The sequence below is a fragment of the Trichechus manatus genome, unplaced genomic scaffold (genome assembly GCF_000243295.1).
Source record: "Trichechus manatus latirostris isolate Lorelei unplaced genomic scaffold, TriManLat1.0 scaffold00069, whole genome shotgun sequence".
Lineage (NCBI taxonomy): Eukaryota > Metazoa > Chordata > Mammalia > Sirenia > Trichechidae > Trichechus > Trichechus manatus.
In genome coordinates, this window is record NW_004444005.1 from 11,306,889 (window position 1) to 11,330,733 (window position 23,845).

General features: G+C 48.5%; 1 protein-coding gene across 1 annotated transcript in view; it reads left to right on the forward strand.

The window, feature by feature from the left end:
• The window catches only part of TAFA5 (TAFA chemokine like family member 5), a 246,758-nt gene that overhangs the window by 194,090 nt on the left and 28,823 nt on the right, over positions 1 to 23,845 (forward strand). The window lies entirely within an intron of this gene.

Genomic DNA, 23,845 nt, shown 5'->3' on the forward strand with positions numbered 1-23,845 from the left:
GGAGCCCCTCTCCAGACTTATGATAGAGGGGTGGGGAGGAGGGTTTGCCCACACCCCCCGTTGACCCTCGGACTTGCATGGAGATTATGGACATCACCCCGCCCGCTCATCTTGGCTTTGAATCGCTGGCCAAGTGGACTCACGTGTGCTTTTACCCCATGTCTGCATTCAACCCTCAGACATCCCGAGCGCCCCCTGGACTCAGCCTGTGGTTGACACCCGGCACACATCAGCGCTCAGGTCCTGTCCTGGCCCCCGGGTGCTCATGGTCCAGTGCGGGAGACCGACAAGGGAGTGGAGAAGGATGAGGCGTGACTCTAAGCGCCAAATTCGGGGACGCGGGACGGAGTGCTGAGACTCTGAGCAGGACTCCGGCTCCCTCGCCCCTGGGAGACCTCCTCCCCTTCTTTCTGAGTAAGTCTCCTGAGTCGCCCTCCTGGGGTGCACTCAGCAGTGCAGGTACAGTGGGATGGTGGTAGGTGCCGTGCAGAAAGATGAAATGGTGTGAAGGTGGGTGATGGCGCTCACCTGGGCAGCCTCTCTGAGGAGGTGGCGTGGAGCCTGAGACCCACAGGTCCTGAGAGCAGCCAAGTAGACGGGCAGGGAGCCGCACTGGGGGTGGAGCAGGGCCTCCGCTCTGGGGCATCGAAGGCTTGGTGGTGGCGGGCTCAGCGGGGGGCCTGGCGGTGGAGGGAGGCTCAATGGGAGGCCCGGTAGGGGAGCGGACCCCTTGCTGGGAGCCACTCTGGGCAGGAGGGGGCCAGGAGCTGAGGGCTTCCACGAGGTGTCTCTCTGGAGAGTGAATTCAGGGCAGCCAGTGCAGAGTTCCGGGGGCCAGGTGGGGACGGGGCCACCTGCACCAGAAGTGTGAGGAGGGGGTGATGGGGAGCTTGGAGGCTGAGGTGGTGGGTCACCCCAGGGCATCTGATGAGTGTGCGAATGTCTGGGAGGGAGAAGTCTGCGCCCAGCCTGGGGCCGAGCCAGCCGGTGCAGTGACACGGCTCAGGGAGTCCGGAGGGCTAGGTGCAGCCTGAAGCCTCCACCTGGCCCCCTGCAGGTGTACCCTATCTGCAGGCCTCCGCCAGGTGTTCTCACACCTGGAGGAGCATGAGTGCCGTGGGAGGGGGAGGTCATCCAGGAAAGCAAGGGTGGAGGCAGCCGAGGACACAGCCCACTGGTGTCCAGAGGTGGTGGCCCTCCAGGTCATGACTGCTGCTCGAGCAGGCTTGTCAGTGGCCGCAGAGGGACTGTCGTGGGTTGAATTATGTCCCCTCAAAAATGTGTGTATCAGTTTGGCTGGGCCACAATTCCCAGCATTGTGTCGTTGACCTCCATTTTGTGATTGTAATTTTTTGTTAAAGAGAATTAGGGTGGGATTATAACACCCTTACTAAGGTCACATCCCTGATCCAATGTAAAGGGAGTTTCCCTAGGGTGTGGCCTGCACCACCTTTTATCTTACAAGAGATAAAAGGAAGGGGAAGCCAGCAGAGAGTTGGGGACCCTCACACCACCAAGAAAGCAGTGCCGGAGTCCCTACATGGAAAGGCTTCTAGTCTGGGGGAACATTGATGAGAAGGCCGACAGAGAGAGAAAGCCTTCCTCGGGGGCTGATGCCCTGAATTTGGACTTGTAGCCTACTTTACTGTGAAGAAATAAATTTCGCTTTGTTAAAGCCATCCACTTGTGGTGTTTCTGTTACAGCAGCACTAGATGACTAAGATGGGGCCCTTCTGCCCGGCCTGAGGCAGTGGCTCACTTGTCAGAGCCCCCATCCCCATGTTCTCAGAGGCTGTGCAGCAGAAGGGAGGGCCCCACGCAGAGCTCCTGCAGAGGTTACGCAGACGGCCCACAGGACCCCCAGCTCATGTCTCCCACAGAGAAACACTGGCCTGCTGAGGTGGAGGGGCTGGCCGAGCAGCAGCCGGGGCCTGAGGAGCTCCGAGGAGCAGATTGGGAAGGAGGCGCTGACTGTGCCTGAGCTCCTGTTGTGTTCAGCTTTGCTCTTTTCTGATTTCTAAGAGTCTTAGAGGAACCCCAGTGGCGCGGTGGTGAAGAGCTCGGCTGCCAATCCAAAGGCTGGCGGTTGGAATCCACTAGCAACTCCTTCAGAACCGTATGGGGCCGTTCTCTGTCCTATAGGGTTGCTATATGTTGGAATTGACTTGAGGGAAATGGGTTTGGTTTTGGTTTAGGCTAATAGTTGAGCCAGTTGATTCAGCAGAGGAAGGGTGGAATGTCCGTGATCTAAGTCTGTAGGCATGCAAACAGGGCTGCTCTGGAATGTCCGGCAGGTGAGCTGCAGACCTGAGGGCATATGGCGAGCTGGGAGGGGCCCTAGTGACAGTTAAGTAACCTGAGTCCTGTCTAGGTCCTGGTCCTGACTCCCTGGGGGACCTTGGACCAGTCATCTCCCCAGCTGGTGCCCAGACTCCTAAGGACCAAGGACCTTCTGTTATCAACCTGTGTGATGACGTGAGATAAAATTACAGAAAGGTCAAAGCGCACACTCGGTACCTAGAGATTGAGACACCACTGCCCCCTGATAGCAGCAAACCAAAACTGCAGGCAAGTTTTTTTAAGAGGTAAATACCTCCTTTGAATGTTGGCGCGGAAACCTGGTAATGTGATGGGATTTCTCAACACTGTGGTGAAGTAAACACAGTCACGCCTTGTGAAACGCTCTTCCCAAATCACCAGGCTATCTGTAGTGACCCTTATGAAACCAAGGCCAGAGCGTTCCATCGACGCACAGACATGCCTGTGTAGACATGCTCAGAAAGACAGTATGTCACCCTGCGTAGGACTTAGGAATCCAAAGTAAGCGTGTTGTTGTTGTTGTTAGGGGCCATCGAGTTGATTTTGACTCATAGGGGCTCCAAGTGACAGAGTACAACTGTCCCACAGGGTTTCCTAGGCTGTAATCTTTATGGGAGCAGATCACCAGGTCTTTCTCCCATGGAACAGCTAGGTGGGTTCGAACCACTGACCTTTTGGTTAGCAGCTGAACGCTTAACCATTGCGCCATCAGAGCTCCAAAAATAAGTGTGTATAGCCTTCTGTCACCATAAACAGAAACTCGGTGCTTCCTAAACAGTGACGCCACCTTCCTCCTTCCCTTCACCCACCCCGGTCACCACTTACAAACTTTGGACTCTGCATTTGCCTGTTCTAGGTATTTCGTGTAAGTAGGATCGTAGCACAGTTTATTTTTCTATCCTACAATAGACAGTCTTTTGACTCTTTTTTTTTTTGTATTTTTACTCCCTATAAATAAAAATTTCACAAACATGCCAGTGCTTGTCTTTTGGTAGATGTATGCACTCTGATCTCAGGCATAAACCTAGGAGGGGGAGACGTGTGAACCAGCTTTAGCGTTTATCAAAGTGGTAGCACTCCCACCGGCAATGTATGGAAGTTCCATTTGCTCTGTGTCTTGTCAACACTTGATATTGTCACTGTTTTCATTTTAGCCATCGTGATGGGCGCGTAGTAGCATTTCATCATGGTATTACCTTGCATTTCTCTGTCGAGTAATAATATGGAATGCCTTTTCCTACGCATGTCAGTCATCTGGATAGCATCCTTTCTGAAGTTCAAGCCTTCTGCGCATTTTTACTGGGTTGTCTTTTTGATACTGATTTGAGCAGCTCTTTATATATTCTGCACCCGAGTCCTATGTTGGTTATACAGTTCTGCTAAAAACTTCTCCCAATCTGGGGCTGACCTTCTCTCTTGCTTAATGGTGTGTTTTGATGAAGAGAGATTTTTTTGTTTTAATTAAGTCCTCTTTATCATCTTTCCTTTTATGGGTAATGGCTTTTTTGTGTCCTGTTTCAGAAGTACCGTCTTATCCCAAGGTCGTGAGGGCATTCTCCTACGTGTTCTTCTTCAAGCTCTGTAGTTTTACATTGTACATTTAGGGCTATGATCCCTTTCTGGTTGATTTTTTAACGTGATGTGAGATAGATCTCAAGCTTCATGCTTTCCTGTCTGTGGATACCTGACTGATCCCACATCACTAATTGAGAAGTTCTAGCCTTTTACTTATAATGATTTTATGTAAAGTTCTGAAACACTTTTTTGAGGCGGAATGGAAGAGATGGGTCTTTATCCTTGATTATATTATATTTAATTAGCTAATCACGTCTGACTGTCTAAGCAGCTGAGAGCTGGGCTGTGAGGGATGACTGTATATATTCACACTCCCCCCACTGCTGATGAACTCACAGAATCTCGGTTTCCTTTTCCGCCTTCATAAACATCTCAGGCCGGGCTGTGGTGAGGAGATCACAGGGCTCCTCATATTCCCCATCTTCCCTTCTCTGTGTCCAGCCCTGTCTGGCCTTCTGACCCTCCCAGGAAGGTGGCGGCCCGGCTCTATTGGGCGTGGGGATGGAGGTTCATCTTTCTGGTGTCCCCTGGCCCTGGACCCCTGTGGTGAAGGTGCGGTAGAAGGAGCAGACAACAGGACCAGGGTCCTCTTCCATCCCCGTGAGGGGTCCCAGGCCGCCTACCCTGGGGACACCTGCTGAGGACTTGCTGAGCTGAACCCCACAAAGCACTGGGGAGTTTGTTTCTGTCCAGAATGACCCATCAGCCGGACAGAGAATGATGGGAATCACGTTGGCCCCCTCTGTCCTCCGAGGAATAGATGTTCACCTCCTATCCCACAGAGAGATGGAGCCTTGGGCCATGGGTCTCAAGTGTCCCTCCCTCATCCCATGAGGGGTGGGCAGGGGCAAGGAGCCAGCCTGTCTACCCGAGGGGCTAGTGCGGGGAGCCCGGAGGGAGGGAGCCCGAAGCCGCACCCTCTCCAGCCAGACCTGGAGGATCTCAGGGGTCTGAGAGGGTGAGCGCCTGCGAGCTGGGGTTCCCCCCTTCCTGGTGCTGTTACCACAGCCTAATGGCTTAATTATTTACCTGTCTTGTCCCTCACAGAAACCTTAGTGGTGTAGTGGTTAAGAGCTACAGCTGCTAACCAAACGACCAACAGACCAGCACTTTGAATCTACCATTGGCGCTTGGAAACCCTATGGGGCCGTTCTACTCTGTCCTATAGGGTCGCTATGAGTTGGAACTGACTCGACGGCAACGGGTTTTGTTTTGTTTTTTTTGCCCCTCACCCACCAGATGAGAGCACCCTGAGGTCAGAGGCACCCTGGCCCCTGGGCCAGAAGGAGACCCAGGCGGGAGGGAGGAAAGACAAGAAAGCCTGTAATAAAATTACATTTCCTGCAGTGGCCTTCGCTGTGATGGTGATGGGTTTGCAGCGCTATCCATTCTGACATGGGGCTTGCGTATTAGTGCAAGTCTTCAGCATTAATGCTCCTCCGGGTCTGCGCGCCAGCTCCCTGTTGGTATTTATTTATCTCATGGGTCTGCTTGAATACTGATGCTCCCTGTGCTCTGCACTGTGTTAGAGCCGCGCCCGTTAATCCAGTTTCTCCCGTGCTCTGACTCTGCTGACAGAACTCATCGGCTCCGGCCGGGGGACCGTCAGGTGCAAGTCGTGAGCTGGTCTTCGGTGGCACATCCGCCCCGACGCCTGACGGCTGTGTATCAGGTTTTCAGGGTGGGGAGCCCCTGCCACCACGGCTAGTGTCCCTTCCCTAGGCTGAGGGGTGGGAGGCGTTCGTTTTAAGGGATTAATCGGGATGAAGGAGAAAGACCGCCCCATCCAAAACCCTTCCCCACAAGCATGGCTGCAGCTCAGCACGCGGGCGTATCTGCAGGTGAACGGAGAAGAGGTGGGCTGCAGTGCCCGCGTCCTGGGCGGTCGTCATCCTTAGACCTCCAGCAGGAAGATCGGTCACACTGCAGGGGCAGATTGCACGCCCCCTGCTCTGGGAGACCTTCGGCTTAGCAGCCCATCCCAGGTGGGAGAGGGCCCGGCGCCGCGTGACACAGGGCATCTCTAGGCCTGGGTGCTGCAGCTCAACCCACGAGCAAGGCTTGTCGAACTACCCCATGCTACCAAGGGAAAAGCAGCTTCCGGATTCCAACGGGGGATGTGGTGGTTTCCCTTTGAGTCATAACCTTAGTACCACACCCCGAACGGGCATGGTCTTTACTGACTGAGAATCCGCACTGGGCTGGGAGCGCCCTGCTGTCTGAGCACCTCTCTGTGGCATTGAGGCTCAGTCTCCCCAGCCCCTGACATTCTTGCTTTTACATGAGTGAGCCAAAGCCCAGAGACCTCAAACAGCTGGCCCGTGATCGCATACCTTGTTAGCTGCTTAGAGTTGGTCCCGACTCATGGCGCCCGCACGCACAGCGCACCAAAACTCTGCCCCGTCCTGCACCATCCCCGCGACCGGTGGTGGATCAGACTTTGTGGTCCACGGGGTTTTCATTGGCTGATTTTTGGAAGTAGATCACCAACCAGGCCTTTCTCCCTCATCCGTCTTAGTCTGGAAGCTCTGCTGAAACCTGTTCAGCACCATCACAGCAAGCAAGCATCTGCTGACAGCCGGGTGGTGGCTGTGCAGGAGGTGCGTTGGCCTGGGATGGAACCCAGGTCTCCCGCGTGGAAGGCAAGAATTCTACCACTGAATCACCGCTGCCCCCAATCGCAAACGTAGGCTATCACAAGGTCGAGATTTTGAGCCTAGTCTTAGGTGTGGCTGGGTGGCTCTAGCTGGGTTCTCCCTCCTTTTATTCCGGAATGCCCTGTCTGTGCCCCAGAGCCCACCGTGGCTGCCTTTCAGCCACCAAGCAGCTTGTCCCAGCCTCAGTCCCTGTCTGCGTGCGAAGCCTCTCTCAGGAAGACTAATCATGGTGTTGAGAAGCAAGCCTTGTCCCCTCTGGCCGCGGGTTACACATCCACTTAATTCTTCCCCAGTAAGAGCCAGTGGGTGCCCCAAGGTGACTGGGCTCTGGGCTGCGAGTGTGTTCCTGGAGCCGGCCTCCCCATGCCCCTCGCGCCCGGGGCAGGCCCCCGCTGCCTGTCACCCTGTAATTTGCTGTTAATGGCCCCGTGTGCAGTGCGGGTTGGTGATCCCTAATTGTGGCTTTCATGGTGGATAAATGCTGTATTTGTTACAGTTCCTTTATGGGGGCGTTTTCTCTTCTGAAGAGGTCATTATGACTTGGTATACAGAGAATGTGGAAAGTTCTTTTTAATGAAGGTCCTTGCTGGAGGAAGTCTCTGAATACAGACCACTTAAGGGCGCTGGGAGGCCCCACTTGGTGGGTACCCAGTAAAAGCGCCTGCATCCCCTCCGGTCAGCCTTTCATTGCCCAAGCCCGGTCCTGGCTGAGGTCAACCCCACGCGCCCCCAGACCCAGTGGATGGGGTTCCAGAGCCCAGGAGTGGGGCAGGGACAGCCAGTGTGGCCCAGGCAGAGTCAGATCCAAGATCGAAGCTCCCGGCAGCTCCTGGCTAATGACCCAGCAATTTTGCCGCTTTGCCAGGACGCTGGAAAATGCTGGGTCGAGGCATTCTGTCACGGGCCTGGTGGCCAGCAGGCACCTCCGGAGTCGCGTGAGCTTATTGTACGTGATGGAGACCGTTATTAACCGCATCTTCTCGGCGGCCGGCTTCATTGGCCCCTGGTGACTGTACTCTGTATAATAAATAAGGCAGGAGGCACAGGGTCCAGAGGCTGGGACAGTTGTGCTGACTTATCTGTATGAGAGAAAATCCTCACCCTCGTTCTGTCAAACTGCCGCTGCTCATTACGGGAAATTAGGAGGCCAGAGGGAAACATAACCCACACGTATTTATTAGAAAACGCCAGAGGAGCTTTTGTGTTTCTGAGACACAGCAAGCCTGCGAGGGTTGGAACATACCGTTTGAGCACACTTCCTAAATCACGCGGTCGACATTGCCTGTTTGGAAGACACACGGGGGTACCGTGCCCTCCAGAGAAGCTGCTTCTGGTGGTGTTTTCACCCCACCGGGAACCACGCAGAGCCAGAGAAACGACTCAACCAAACGAGCGAGTTCCAAGCAGTGATTCGTCCTTGTCGTCTGCCACAGCCTCCTAGAGCCGCTGTAACAGACATACCACGCGTGGGAGGCTTTAAAGAACCCAAATGTGTGTTCTCATAGTCCTGGCGGCTGAACGTCCAGCTCAGGGTCACGGCCATGTCTTTCCTTCTGTGGCCTCTTTCCTGGTTCTGGAGTCTGGCAGCGATCCTTGGCGTCCCTTTGCCCGTAGACAAGGCCTCACACGGTGTCTGTCTTCACCCCCACCCCCAAGTCTGTCTCTGCACCGTTTCTTTAACTGAAACTTGATTAGGTTGAGGACCCACCCTATTTGAATATGATCTATTTAACATAACAAAGAAAATCCTGTTTCTAAATAGGATCACATGACAGGGGGTAGGGTTCCAACTCATACTTTGAGGGAGCACAGTTCAATCCGTAACACCTGACAATGAGCACTGCTGTTGTGTGCTCTTGAGTTGATTCTGACTCATAGTGACCCCATGCAACAGAATAGAACTGCCCCCATAGGGTTTCCGAGGCTGTAATCTTTACAGGAGAAGATTACCAGGTCTTTCTCCCACGGAGCTGCTGGGTGGGTTCGAACCACCAACTTTTCTGTTAGAAGCTGAGCACGTAACCATTGTGCCCCCAGGGCTCCTTAACATGCCTTGAGGGGTGCAGATTTCCCCTGACCTGGAAGCCTGGAGCACCCAGTGTGTTTTCGCAGAGGTCCCCTTCTCCTTGCCGATGGGATGTGTCTGACTCAGGGTGCTCCATCGGGGCAGCAGAGAAAGTGAGGTAATTGGTCTTGACTCACAGGGGCTTGTAGCCTGGGGCAGCTCCATTTCTGCTGGGGAGGTCAGAATACTCCCTGCTTTCTTCACCATCTCAGCCCAGCAGAACCAATGAGAGCCGTGGCTCCTTCAGATTCTGGTGTTCCGTTCTCACTGCTGTTAGGACAGAAGGATTTCTTGGGAAGAACTGGCCTCCCAGGTCAACGAGTCGGCATTTAAGCTAGACATCGTTGGGGGATTTGTCAGAGAACTCCCCAGCCTTCCCAAAGGTAAATGAGACCCACACGGCACCTCGAGCCCCATACTCACCGGCAAGATGGTGAGCAAACCTCCACCCCACCCCAGCCCGGTAGCTCATCCCTGGGGACATCCCATGGGAGCAAGCCTTACCTGCGGCTCCCCGCAGTCAGCTCTTGCTTCAGATCCAAGTCCCAGGTTTGCAGAAAAAGACAGGAAGACCCCTTTCCAAGACTCGAACAATATCTGAAGACTGGGAAGTGAGCCCAGGACCTGGAGCAGTTAACGCAGGGTTCAAATTATGAGTCTTGCACTAAGTAGCTGTGTGACTTAAAAGCAACCCTTTAACCCTCCGACTCAGTTTTCTCATCTGTAGAATGGGGATAACACATACTCCAGGACTGGAGACAACATCACTAAGTGGAAGATATCATTACATTATATTTACCAGTCTCAGCTAATGTGGGGAGATGCTCATCCCCTAAACCTCCTTTTCCTGGATCTTGAATGGGAATACTCATTATTTGCTTGTTTTTTAACTTCTAATTATTCGATATTACTCGATAAACTCTGGGATAGTTGGTTTATGGGGACTGTTTCTACTCCTCACACTTCTAGTGCGTGCATTGGCAAGGGATATGATCATCCGATTTCTTTAATTATAACTTTTATCTTTAAAGCTAGCGTTCAAAATTAATATTTATGGTAGAGACTTTGGAAAGTAGAGGAAAATGTAAAGAAGAAAATGGAATAAATTTTTGAATTGTTGTTGTTGTTAGGTGCCGTCCAGTTGGTTCTGAGTCACAGTGACCATATGTACACCAGAAGGAAACACTGCCCAGTCCTGTGCCATCCTCACAATTGCTGTCATACTTCAGCTCATTGTTGCAGCCACTGTGTCATTCCGTCTCGTTGAAAGTCTTCCTCTTTTTCATTGACCCTCTACTTTACCAAGCACGATGTCCTTCTCCAGGGACTGATCCCCTCTGATAACACCTCCAAAGTACGTGAGACATAGTCTCACCATCCTTGCTTCTAATGAGCATGCTGGCTGTACTTCTTCCAAGACAGATTTGTTCGTTCTTTTGGTAGTGGTGGTGTTAGGTACCATTGAGTCGGTTCCGACTCATAATGACCTCTTTTACAACAGAACGAAACACTGCTTGGTCCTGTGCCATCCTCACAAACGTTGTTATGCTTGAGCCTGTTGTTGCAGCCACTGTGTCAATCCATCTCATCGAGGGTCTTCTCTTTTTTGCTGACCTCTGCTTTACCAAACATGAGGTCCTTCTCCAGGGACTGATCTCTCCTGATAACGCATCCAAAGTATGTGAGACATAGTCTCGCCATCCTTGCTTCTAAGGAGCATTCTGGTTGCCCTTCTTCCAAGACAGATTTGTTCATTCTTCTGGCAATCCATGGTATATTCAATATTCTTCCCCAATACCACAGTTCTTTGATCTTCTTTATTCATCATCCAGCTTTCACATGCGTAGGAGGCGGTTGAAAACACCATGGCTTGAGTCAGGTGCACTTTAGTCTTCAAAGTGACATTTTTGCTTTTCAACACTTTAAAGAGGTCTTTTGCAGCAGATTTGCCCTATACAATGCATCTTTTGATTTCTTGACTGCTACTTCCATGGATGTTGATTGTGCATCCAAGTAAAATGAAATCCTTGACAACTTCTGTCTTTTCTCTATTTATCGTGATGTTGCTTATTGGCCCAGTTGTGAGGATTTTTGTTTTCTTTATGTTGAGGTGTAATCCATACTGAAGGCTGTAGTCTTTGATCTTCAGCAGTAAGTACTTCAAGTCCTCTTCACTCTCAGCAAGCACAGTTGTGTCATCTGCGTAACACAGGTTGTTAATGAGTCTTCCTCCAGTCCTGATGCTTAGTTCTTCTTCATACAGTCCAGCTTCTCAGATTATTTGCTCAGCGTACAGACTGAATAAGTATGGTGAAAGTATACAACCCTGATGCACACCTTTCCTGACTTTAAACCATGTAGTATCCCCTCGTTGTGTTCGAATGACTGCCTCTTGATCTGTATACAGGTTCCTCATGAACACAATTAAGTGTTCTGGAATTCCCATTCTTTGTAAGGTTATCCATAATTTGTTATGATCCACACAGTCGAATGCCTTTGCATAGTCAATAAAACACATGTAAACATCTTTCTGGTATTCTCTGCTTTCAGCCAAGATCCATCTGACATCAGCAATGAGATCCTTGTTTCTGCGTCCTCTTCTGAGTCTAGCTTGAATTTCTGGCAGTTGCTTGTCAATATACTGCTGCAGTTGCTTTTGAATGATCTTCAGCAGAATTTTACTTGTGTGTGATATTAATGATATTGTTCAATAATTTCCACATCCTATGGGATCACCTTTCTTGGGAACAGACATAAACATGGATCTCTTCCAGTTAGTTGGCCAGGTAGCTGTCTTCCAAATTTCTTGGCATAGACAAGTGAGCATTTTCAGCACTGCATCCATTTATTGAAACATCTCGATTGATATTCTGTCAGTTCCTGGAGCCTTATTTTTCGCCAATGCCTTCAGTGCAGCTTGAACTTCTTCCTTCAGTACCATTGGTTCCTACTCATATGGTACCTCCTAAAATTGTTGAACATCGACCAATTCTTTTTGTTTCAGTGACTCTGTGTGTTCTTTCCATCTTATCTGGATGCTTTCTAAGTCGTTTAATATTTTCTCCATAGAATCCTTCACTATTGCAATTCGAAGCTTGATTTTTTTCTTCAGTTCTTTCAGCTTGAGAAATGCAGAGTATGTTCTTCACTTTTCATTTTCTATCTCCAAGTCTTTGCACATGCCATTATAATACTTCACTCTGTGTTCTCAAGCCACCCTTTGAAATCTTCTGTTCAACTCTTTTACTTCATCATTTCTTCCTTTTGCTTTAGCTACTCGATGTTCAAGAGCAAGTTTCAGAGTCTCTTCTGACATACATTTTGGTCTTTTCTTATTTTTCTATCTTGTGAATAGTCTCTTGCTTTCTTCATGTATGATGTCCTTCATGTCATTCAACAACTGGTCTGGTCTTTGGTCATTAGTGTTCAATGCGTCAAATCTGTTCCTGAGATGGTCTCTAAATTCAGGTGGGATATACTTAAGGTAGTGCTTTGGCTCTTGTGGACTTGTTCTAATTGTTTTCAGTTTCAACTTGAACTTGCATATGAGCAGTTGATGGTCTGTTCTTCAGTAAGCCCCTGGCCTTGTTCCGACTGATGATATTGAGCTTTTCGATCGTCTCTTTCCACCAATGTAGTCGATTTGATTCCTGTGTACTCCATCTGGGAGGTCCATGCGTATAGTCACCATTTATGTTGGTGAAAAAAGATATTTGCAATGAAGAAGTCGTTGGTCTTGCCAAATTCTATCATGCGATCTCTGGCATCATTTCCATCACCAAGGCCATATTTTCCAACTACTGATCCTTCTTTGTTTCCAACTTTGGCATTCCAATCTCCAGTAATTATCAATGCATTCTGATTGCATGTTCAGTCAATTTCAGACTGCAGAAATTGATAAAAATCTTCAATTTCTTTATCGTTGGCCTTGGTGGTTGGTGGGTAAATTTGAATAATTAACTGGTCTTCCTGTAGACATATGGACATTATCCTATCACTGGCACTGCTGTACTTCAGGATAGATCTTGAAATGTTCTTTTTGACAAGGAATACAATGCCATTCCTCTTCAAGTTGTCATTCATGGCATAGTAGATCATGACTGTCTGATTCAAAATGCCCAATACCAGTCCATTTCAGTTCACTAATATCTAGAATATCAATGTTTATGCTTTCTATTTCATTTTTGATGACTCCCAATTTTCCTAGATTCATACTTTGTACATTCCACATTTCAATTATTAATGGATGTTTGCAGTTGTTTCTTCTTATTTGGAGTCATACCCCATCAGCAAATGAAGGTCCCGAAAGCTCAACTCCATCCATGTCATTACAGTTGATTCTACTTTGAGGAGGCAGCTTTTCCCCAGTTGTCTTTTGAGTGCCTTCCAACCTGAGGGGCTCATCTTCTGGAACTATATCAGACAATGTTCTGCTATGCATAAGGTTTTCACTGGTTAAATCTTTACAGAAGTAGACTGCCTGGTCCTTCTTCCTAGACTGTCTTAGTCTGGAAGCTCTGCTGAAACCTGTCTACAATGGGTGATCCTGCTGGTATTTGAATACCTGTGGCATAGCTTCCAGCATGATAGCAACATGCAAGCCCCCACAGTATGACAAACTGACAAGATACGTGGGGGTTCTTTTGGTAGTCTGTGGTATATTCAATATTCTTCAACAACACCAAATTCAAAGGTGTCAGTTCTTCTTTGGTCATCTTTATTCATTGTCCATCTTCTGCATGCATATGAGACGATTGAAAACACCATGACTTGAGTCAGGCCCACATTAGTCCTTAAAGTGACACCTTTGCTTTTTAACACTTTAAAGAGGTCTTTTGCAGCAGATTTGCCCAATGCAATATGTCATTTGATTTCTTGACTGCTGCTTCCATAGGTGTCAATTATAGATCCAAGTAAAATGAAATCCTTGACAACTTCAGTCTTTTCTCCTTTTATCATGATGTTGCTTATTGATCCAAGTGTGAAGATTTTTGTTTTCTTTATGTTGAGGTGTAATCCATACTGAAGGCATAAAATTGTTGTTAGATTTTTTTTAAAAAAGAAAGTACTAATGTCTCTAGAACTTGTCAGGAGAAAAGAAAAGAAACAAGCAAGAAAGAAGACATTACTGGATGCCAGATAATGTTTCTTCAATGCATGGTTTGTGTTTCATGATATCTTGGCTGAGTATAAAATTGCAGTTCAGATTTATTTTCTTTCAGAGCTTTGAAGACATTGCATCATTGTCTTCTCACAACGCACATTATGACTGTGAATTCTGATGCCAGTATTATGTCTCACTCCTTTACCAATAACCCCTCATCCCCGTGTGCCTTCCTTCCCGTCTTACCCCAGAGCCATTTAAAGTTTTCTTTTTAACTAGTGTTAGTGTCCAGCTACTAACTTTTTGATTCAGATACATCATCAAGTTGAGTCTAGGTATGTTGGCACCTCAGTGGACATTTTGAATAGAAAAGTCAAGGTTAGCTCAGGGAACTTTTCATATATAATCTCTTTGATTATTTCCTTCCCTCTGTAATCTGTATTTTCTTTGGAACTCCTATTAGAACAGTTGGTCTCAATTGGGAATAATACCTCAACACCCAGACAAGTGTGAAGGTGTTTTTAATTGTCAAGAAGACTGGGGGTGTTAATGGCATTTAATTCTAAGTACCAAGGATGCTAAATACCCTTGAGTATGGACAAGACAGTGTCACACAGAAAGAGCCACCCTGCTGTAGTGCTGGTGGCACCTCTTTGAGAAATGCTGTACTAGATATAGCTACCCCTCAACACACACACACTTCTCTTACTTGATCTCTTAAACTTATGCCATCTCCTTTATTTTTGGCACTACTCTTTAGATGATTTCATCAAATTTATCATTCTGATTTTGAATTAGATCTTCAGCCAAGTCCATTCTATTATTCATGTCTTCTATTCCAGCAGTCCTACTTTTAATTTCTAAAAACTCTGACTGTTTGACTCACTGCAGACCCTTTTGTAGCAATCTGTTCTTGTTTCTTGTATGTGGCATCTCCCAGAATCTCTCCAAGAATATTCTTTGAAATGGGCTAAATACACTTTCTGTCTTGTTTGTCTCTGTTTCCTCTGAGGTCAGTTTTCTCTTTGCTCCTACCTGTACTTCTTTTTCATGTTGTTGGCTTTCCTCAAAGTTGACCCTTGGCTGTCTATGTGTCTTTCTAAATGAGGGAGAATTGTGTTAATAGGCATGTGTGGGTGGCTTGGGTTCCTCCCAAATTGGAGGGCAGCTGCTGGGCTCTGCTGGTGAGTGGTAGGCAGCCTTCATTTAAGGTACAAGGATGGGTATCAGAGAGAGGAGATGATGCCCTTTTGTCACATACTCTGGAGGTGGCCTCTCTTGATTGTGTGAGCACCTGAGCTGAATTTGTATGCTGTATGGGTAACAGGAGGAAGAGAGAAACGATGGGGGTGCCAGCAGGCCAGAGTTACTGTAGGCGCTGGTGACCGCTTCTTGGCACTTTCGTCCACTTCGGCTCTCCCCAGTGTCTAGACAACCACAGTTTCCTTAAAGACACTTCTGCTGGCTTTATCTGGGCTAAATGTGATAGCTGGGTTCTCCCAAGAGGGAGGTTAGGAGACCTGGTGCCTCTATTGTGTGGGTGATCTTTAGTTACTCCACTGGCCCTTCTTCCTGCTTCCACATGGAGACTCTCTGGGCATTGTGCAAACACAGCCCTCAGCTCCTCTGCTGGCCTCCCTAACATGGGCTGGGCCATGGTCTCCTCTGCTCTGGGGTATTTCAATCGGAGCTGCTTGCAACCATCCAGGAATTAATCACAATTACACCATATACTGTTGCAATGCAGTGAATTGCTTCTATATGGTCTGTCTAGCCATGGTCTTGTAACTCCCATGAAATGATTGGGTGGGACTATGAAAATAAGGTGCGTGGAATCCTATCAACGAGATTGGTCAGTTTTGCCATCCTGATAAGCTTAAAAAGAACCAATCCCAGAGTTGGAGGTGTGGATTTCACTCACCATCATCAAGAAGAAGAGCTGGGAGTGGATCTTATCTTTTGGACCCAGGATCCCTGTGCTGAGAGCCTGCTAGACCCAGGAGACAGAGAGAGCTGTAACACTAGAGAACGGCAACACTGGTCACAGCAGTGGCACGAGGCAACAGAAAGGCCCGAGCAGAGCCCAGCAGCAGCAGCCGAGAAGAAGCTGTCCTGATGGAAGAAGTGTATCTTGAGTTATTCCTGTTACTTCCAAGTTGATCTTGATCTTGAATTGTAACCTGTAACAATTAGGATCATAACAAATTATGGATAACATTGCAAACAATGGGAATTCCAGAACACTTAATTGTGCTCATGAGGAACCTGTACATAGATCAAGAGGCAGTTGTTCAAACAGAACAAGTGGATACTACGTGGTCTAGTCAGGAAAGGTGTGTCAGGGTTGTATCCTTTCACCATACCTATTCATTCTGTATGCTGAGCAAATAATCCTAGAAGCTGGCCTATATGAAGAAGAATGGGGCATCAGGATTGGAGGAAGATGCATTAACAGCTGGCTTCATGCAGATGATACAACCTTCCTTGCTGATATTGAAGAGGAATTGAAGCGCTTACTAATGAAGATCAAAGACTACAGCTTTCAGTATGGATTACACCTCAACATAAAGAAAACAAAAATCCTCACAACTGGACCAATAAGCAACATCACGATAAACAGAGAACAGACCGAAGTTGTCAAGGATTTCATTTTACTTGGATCCACAATCAACATCCATGGAAGTAGCAGTCAAGAAATCAAAAGACGCTTCACATTAGCAAATCCGCTGCAAAGGACCTCTTTAAAGTTAAAAAGCAAAGATGTCACCTTGAAGACTAAGGTGTGCCTGACCAAGTCATGGTGTTTTCAGTCTCCTCATATGCATGCAAAAGATGGACAGTTAATAAGGAAGACCGACGAAGAATTGATGGCTTTGAATTGAAGTGTTCATGAAGAATATTGACTATACCATGGACTACCAAAAGAATAAACAAATCTGTCTTGGAAGAAGTAGAAACAGATTGCTCCTTGGAAGCAAGGATGGTGAGACTACATCTCACATACTTTGGACATCTTATCAGGAGGGATCAGTCCCTGGAGAAGGACATCATGCTCGGTAAAGTAGAGGGCCAGCGAAAAAGAGGAAGACCCTCAATGAGATGGATTGACATAGTGGCTGCAACAATGAGCTCAAACATAACAATGATTGTGAGGATGGTGCAGGACTGGGCAGTGTTTAGTTCTGTTGTACATGGGGTTGCTAGGAGCAGGAAGTGACTTGACAGCACCTAAGAACAACAGCACTCCACTAATAAACCCCAAATGTGAATATGGTTTGTGAGTTCTGTGTTGCCATCGTAATGAATTATCGAACCCAGCAGAGAGGTGGAATGCCCTGGGAGGGATGACTGTTGTCAGGATTGTTAAAAAGGTTGGAGAGAGGAGGTATATCTGACCTCCATCTTATAGGAATCAGCTTTGGGCTGATGGTGATTCTCTCTCCTCCCCGTGAGGTTAGGTGAGGTCTGATGCCTAGGCCACTTTACAACTGTATTTATGCATTCATTGTCACTCTCCCCACCCCCTACTAGACCAGGGTCTCTGTTTTGCCCCCTGTTCTTTGCCCAGCTTGCTGCTGAGTGTGCTGAGTGCTTGGTTTTCTGGACCAAAGTTTCCACACGCGCCAAGGTTTGTCCTCCTCTGCCTGGGAAGGGGGTTCATCCGAGGCACCATTCAAGCGCGGTCCTCCTTGGAGTGCTATTGTCAGTATTCACCAAGGAGTATTGGTTTTATTGATGGAAACCCATAGTTTGCAAACCTTGCCTTCGTTTGGACACTGGAGTTGGGGCTGATCCGTATTAATGCAATTAGACACTGCACAGTGCGCCTTAGTTATCGTCAGCCTGGAGTGAAGCCTCACAGAGGCTTAGGGCGGTGCAAGGACCCTGGAGCACTAGGGGAGGGTGGCTGCAAGGGAGGCGGGCTGGGGCGTGGGTAAGACCGGCCCGTGGGCATACTGCCGGGGGTCCCGGTGCCAGAACCCCCCAAAGCTGACTCACCCTGTTCCTATTTGTGAAGCTCAAACATGGGCTGGACTGGGATGGTATTTCAAGGGCTGAGTGTGGACAACTTCCCCCAGCCCCTCATTTGGGGTATGGTGGCTATGGCACTAATGACAAGACGCATGCGCAGATTGCGGGGAGCATGGCTGTCATCCCAAGATCCCTGTTAAAAATATAATCACGTATTAATTGAACAGAAGAACGCAATATTTGATTGCTCCGTGATTTAATAAACAATTACAAATTGGGTTAAAACTTCCCTCTTGCAAGAGAAGATCTCTTCCAGAGAAGGGAGGATTCACAGAGATGTAAATAACGTTAGCTTAAAGAATGAGGTTTCCATGGTGATGATGTTCTTAATGGCTACTGAGTTAATATTAAAAAGGCAACTTCGTGGAAGATTCACTGGTCCACCCACCTGCAGTCCTGGGACCTCTAGAAATTTAACTTAAAGAAGTCCATGTGTTTCTCATTTAATCACTGATCAATGGTTTTTTTATGATCTGCTCTTTGGAAAAGGGAAGAAAAGTCCGATTAGCCATTTTGGATGAGAGAGGAAAAAAAACCACTAGATTAATTTTGGGTCGGGGATTTTTAAGTTTGTGGATCAGAAGAGCCCTCTTGAAATCAAAACAAAATGTTTATTTTTAATGTAAATTTGATTCCATGTCCCAAGTGTCCTCTTTCTGCAGCCTGGAGCCAGGCCGATGCCACCCGCCCTCCCCCAGGCCACGAGCCCTGTCTGCCTTCATCAGGATGCTTTCCCCCTTGACCTCGTCCCCAACTCCACCTTTCAGTGAAAGAATGGAGGTGTGCTGTAAAGGGTACGCAGCCAAGCAAAAATCACCTAACCGTCCCTCAGGAGCAGCAGAATCTTGGATGTGATGGCAGATTCCTTGAATTCCCAGCATCTGCACGGATAAAAGCCCCTCTCCCACGCACACACATCACTGGGGCTTAACACAATACAACAGCCAACAGTGTACACGAGGTCTTCTCACTGAACACAGAGATGCTCCTGTGCTAAGGTGCACCGCTTTGGCATTACAAAGGCAGGGGTGAGTCCTGGGGGCAGAAATCATTTCCTACCTGATTCTTTAAGAAAATGCCGGCTAGCGCTACAAAGCACTTTATTCTCACTCATGTGAAATCAAAAGGGGTGTTCCAGATGGACAGAGATGCAAGCCAGGACCCCTGTGTGGCAGCCCAGGTTGAGGCAGAGTTTAGAGGATTACGTGGGGGTGGGGACTATGGACCAGGCTTGGAAGGGTGGGTTTGTCTCCTCTGAATTCCATTCTCAGGCCACCCACCAACTGCAGGGCATCCTGGGAAGTGCTTGCTGCCCCAGGGTTTTTTCCATCCTTGGGAAAAAGAGGAAATGAATTTGGAAAGCTTTGCTGGAAACAACCCCCACCTCATGGAATCCAGGCCCCTCAGAATAACAGGCCTCTGGCTGGTCATTTCACTCAGAACTCTGAAGACCCAGAAAGAGTTGGTGGGGAATTACTGTGACCAGGAGTGGGCACGGGACCCTGGGGCTCCTCCACTGGGCAGGTGGTGAGGCCCTGCCAGCCTGGTGAGCACTGGCTCATCCCTGCCCCTGTCATTTGAGGATGACCCAAAGGGCTCACCCCCGGGCCCCCCCTGCACCTGCACAAGTAAAGGGCGGCCCTCAGGGGTGCAGTCCTCATCAGCTGACCACCCCAGAGGTGGCTTCTCCCGCAGCACGGCCCCAAGCTGCTGCTGTCCAGGGTGATGTGGTGGCCATGCCGTGCCTGCTCCCTCCCCCAGCCTGGCCACTCAGCCTGCCAGCTGTCCTCTGGCTGTCCCTTCCACCCCTCGCAGGCCACATCCCTTGTGCCAGGGCCAGATTAACGCATGTGAGGGCCCTGACCCTGATAATCTGTGGTGTCCCCTCCTCTGCTTACTCAGACATCCGAACAGCGTATGGGAGTTACATGCATATGTATAACTCATTTATTAGCATCTATAGAGTAATATCAAGCACTGTGCCCCATGCAACAGACAATAAAAAACAAAACTCACTTGATACATAAATTAAAACTTTTCGTGTTAGATAAATATTAATATTTTCAGTATTTTTTGGACTTTGCTATGTTAGTATTATATCAGTTACTCATGTTAGTATCATACTAAATGTATGCTAGTTTGTGTCCATGTGTATGCCAAGCAGAGTTTGAAGTTAAAGTTATAAATGTTATTGTTTGCAAAACTTAGGCTGTAACTCTGTACGTGAATACTATACAGTTAAAAAGTAACTTGATTGAGTTCATTGCAATGGTCGATTTATTCGAGTTCCCTCACTTTGTGCGTCATCTGGGACTGGAGTTCCCATTGGTTGTTTACCAGGAAGTGCTCAAGAGCATACCCTTGTATTTGTATCATGGCAAAGAGCATTGCTGGCCCTCCTGGCTGGAGTTGCTGGATCAGCAGACTGGATGTACAAGATGGTTCTCTCAAAATGGATCAGAGACCTGTTATCTATTAATATAATCTGTCCTTGCCTAGTAACCACTCATGTTGGATCCAGTTGCATATTGGGTGAATGTAGCAAGTGTTAGACTCGACAGCCCACTCTCACCTCTTGTTTATTAGAAAGAAGTAATATACTCCCAAGAGACCAGCCAAGATAAGGAGTTTCAATTACACAGGAGGGGACCCCGTAGGAGACAGCTGTCAATGAAGGTGTCGAAGTGGTAGGGCCTCATAGCTTAAACAACCTTGCACGTGGGTGCCTTATTGATCCTGCGTGATTTTAATTCTTGGTGGGCACATTCTCAGGCCCTGGAGCTGGTATCAGTTTCATCCAGGGCCCAGCCAGTTCCCTTCCACTGCAGCACTTGCTTTTCCTCGTGTCCTGTCTGCTTGGCATCTGTGGCTCTTTGCTTTGGACAGCTGGGGCCCCTGTTTTGTTGATGCCCTAAGCACATGCTTATCTTGCGTATTGGATAATCCGTCCTTGCCTTGTACACATGGGACCCTCTTGGCAGCCTGCTGTCTTACCGCAAACCCACCCAGCTCCGCCACCCTAGCACAGTGGCCTTGGGGTGGGCTGGCCTCTGAACCCAGTGCCTTTGACTCTCGGGTGTATCCCATGCCATCTGCATCATAGAGCCTGGTGAGGACAGGTAAGACAGCGGGGCAGTGCCTGGCTGAAAGCCACCAGACCAGCCTGGGGACACCATGCACCCGGGGCTGAGACACGAGTGTCCAGAAAACCCCGGTCAGGGTGGAGTGGGCGGTTCTGGGACACCGATACCCCACATCCCTGGAGCATCCCGACGTTGGTTGCTGTCTGTGTTAGCCGCTGTCGAGCCGACCCTGACTCACGGCGACCCCAGCCCTGCACCATCCCCATGATCAGTTGCAGATTGAACTGTTGTGATCCAGGGGGTTTTCACTGGCTGATTTTCAGAAGTATATTGTCAGACCTTTCTTCCTACTCTGTCTTAGTCTGGAAGCTCTGTTGGACATCATATCAACACACAAGCCCCCACTGGCTGTGGATGAGGTGCATTGGCGAGGAATAGAACCTGGTCACCTGCAGGCAAGACGAGAACCCTACCACTGAACCAGCAGTGTTACATTATATAAGTGCTTACCTTCACTTGTGTATCTATGACTCCCCGCCGCCACCACTGACTCCAAGCTCCCGGCTGGAGGAGTCTGGGGCTTCAAAGGCCCTCTTGTCTTCAACATCCAGACCAGGGATCAGTCCGTTAATTCATGAGTTGGCTGAAGCAGAAAACCATACAAATAACATTGGCATAGATGTGATAAGGGCCCCTGGGTGGCAAAAATGGCTTGGGCTTGGCTGCTAGCCAGCGGGTTGGTGGATTGAACCCACCCAGCAGCACCATAGAAGAACTGTCTGGTGGTCTGCTTCTGTAAAGATTACAGCCTGGAAAACCCCATGGAGCTCAGTTCTGCCCCATAACACACGGGCCTCCGAGTCAGAATCAACAGTGGGTTTAGTTTGTTGTTGTTTTTTTGGTAGGGTGGGGGGGCGGGAGGACAAAAGGTAGAATGTTCCAGACTGAATAGTGTCATCCAGAAATATGTGTTGGAATCCTAACCCCTATACCTGTAAATAGGGCACTGTTTGGAAATAGGGTTTTCTTCGGTATGTTAATGACATTTTACCAGTGAGGTGTGGATTCTAAACCTAATCCCTTCTGAGTTGTAGATAAACAGAATAGGCACAGAGACACAGACAGGGGGGACAGGAAGATGGGTGCATCTGTGAGCCCAGCAACCCAAGGACTGCTGGCAGTTATAAGGGGTCCTGGTGGCGCAGTGGTTAAGGGCTTGGCTGCTAACTGAAAGGTCAGCTGTTTCTAACCCACCAGCCACTCCAAGGGAGAAAGACCTGGTGACCTGCTTTCATTACGATTACAGCCTAGGAAACCCGGTGGGGCAGTTCTGCTCTGTCACGTGGGGTCACTATGAGTCAGAATCGACTGCACGGCAATGGGGTTAGGATTTTTTGTTTTGCCAGAAGCTGAAGTAGACATGGAAGGATATTCCCCTAGAGGCAGTGCCCTGAATTCAGACGCGTAACCTCCTGAACTGTAAGAAAATAAACGCTGTTCTTTACAGCCATGCACTTGTGGTGGTTCTGTTACAGCAGCGCTCGTTGACCAAGGCAGTCAGTGTTGACAACGCGGGAAAACGACCTTCAGCTGCCGTCAGCGTGTGGATGTGAGCTGGGACCAGGCCGTCTCTTTGGCTGTGATCTGCTGATTCGTGCTCCACACTGGGGGGCTGTGTTTATTTGTTTAGAAGCCAGGCTCATAGTCATGATTTACATTTTCAACTTTCTGTTTCATTAAAGTAGAACAGGAAGGCGATCAGAGAGCCAGGGCCTGACCCAGCTAACAGCGCCCATCTCTGGCAGATGCCTTGCAGGCACCTGATTTCCCAGCAGGTTGGTTTCAGGAGTTCACGACTGTCAGGTCTTCTCTGTAGTAGGGAGCAAGCTCTCAGAAACAGCATCGTGCTTTCGTTTCACACTTAGATTTCGTCCACTTATGTAATTTTAATTAAGTTATACAGTAACAATAACAATAGCTACGTTGTTGTGATATTAGGAGCTGGTGAGTCGGTTCCGACTTATAGGGTGACCCTCTGTACAACAGAATGAAACACTGTCCTGCGCCATCCTCACAATAGTCGTTATGCTTGAGTCCATTGTTGCAGCCACTTCGTCAGTCTATCTTATTGAGGGTCTTTGTCCTTTTCCACTGACCCTCTACTTTACCAAGCATGATGTCCTTCTCTAGGGACGGTCCTTCCTGATAACATGTCCAAAGTACGTGAGACATAGTCTCGCCATCCTTGCTTCTAAGAAGCATTCTGGCTGTACTTCTTCCAAGACAGATTTGTTTGTTCTTTTGGCAGTCCAGGGTATATTCAATATTCTTCGCCAACACCGTAATTCAAAGGCATCAGTCCTTCTTCGGTCTTCCTTATTCATTGTCCAGCTTTCACATGCGTATGAGGCGATTGAAAACACCATGGCTTGGTCAGGAGCACCTTAGTCTTCAGGGTGACGTCTTTGCTTTTCAACACTTTGCAGAGATCTTTTGCAGCAGATTTGCTCAATGAAATATATTGTTTGATTTCTTGATGCTGCTTCCATGGGTGTTGATTGAGGATCCAGGTACATTGCATCAGTAAGTGGCATAACGAAGTTTGGAAAATTCATAAAACTGGCGCTTGATGAGTGCACATATTGGCTGGTGGGGGTCAGAGTGCATGGGGGACCTCAAATAGACTCTAGATGTGACCTGTCTCTCCATGTGGGGGGCACTCCAATGCTTCACAGAGACGGTGGGATTGTGGGTTCATACTTACCTGGATGAGCTAATTACAGAGCCGGGGGAGTGTAGCTAATAGTTACCGGGACAAGCTAATTAGGTGAGAGTCAGCACTGGGAGCACACCAGGTCTCAGGCACCTGTTGGGCACCACGCCAGGTGCTGTACCTGCAGCATGATGCTTAATTAGCAAAGTAATCTGATGCTATATCTACTGTCCCGTTCATTTATCTGTTTTTGGTAGGTGAGGTTTTAATTGTCCCTTGCAGGTGAGGTCACGGGGC